Source organism: Carlito syrichta, unplaced genomic scaffold (genome assembly GCF_000164805.1).
Source record: "Carlito syrichta isolate Samal-C Ts95f unplaced genomic scaffold, Tarsius_syrichta-2.0.1 Scaffold302629, whole genome shotgun sequence".
NCBI classification, from domain to species: Eukaryota; Metazoa; Chordata; class Mammalia; order Primates; family Tarsiidae; genus Carlito; species Carlito syrichta.
This window is the reverse complement of record NW_007246725.1, coordinates 164,310-165,120: the sequence shown is the minus strand read 5'-3', so window position 1 is coordinate 165,120 and position 811 is coordinate 164,310.

The window sequence follows — 811 nt, the reverse complement described above, 5'->3', positions numbered from 1 at the left end:
GATCAGCCAGTTTTCCCAGCACCATTTACTGAGTAGGTTCTCTCTTCCCAGTGGTAGGTGGTGGAGGCTTTGTCAAAGATGAGTTGGTTGAGAAATTGAGGTTTTGCTTCTGGAATCTCAATTCTATTCCATTGGTCTATATGCCTGTTCCTGTACCAATACCAAGCTGTTTTGATGATTGCAGCTTTATAGTAAAGTTTGAAGTCTGGAATGTGATATCACCTGCTTTGTTTTTTTTGCTGAGGATTGTTCTGGCTATTCTTGGTCATTTGTGTTTCCATATGAATGCCTGTGTTGTTTTTTCTAGGTCCGAGAAGAATGTTGATGGTAATTTGATGGGTATTGCATTAAATTTGTAGATTGCCTTAGGTAGGATGGACATCTTCACAATATTGATTCTTCCAATTCATGAGCATGGGATATTTTTCCACTTGTTTGTGTCATCTTTGATTTCTCTTAGCAATGTTTTGTAGTTTTCATTGTAAAGGTCTTTCACGTTTCTGGTTAGGAAGATGCCAAGGTATTTCATTTTTTTTTTTGTGGCTATTGTGAATGGAATTGTGCTTTTTATTTGGGTTTCTGTTTTTCTATTATTGGTGTAAAGAAATGCGATTGTCTTTTGTGCATTTATTTTATATCCTGAGATTTTGCTAAAATCCTTTAGCAGTGTAAGGAGGTTTTTGACAGATTCTCTTGGGTTTTCAAGGTACACAATCATGTCATCTGCAAAGAGAGATAACTTGACTTCCTCTTTTTCTATTTGGATACCCCTGATTGCCTTCTCTTCTTTGATTGCTCTAGCCAGGACTTC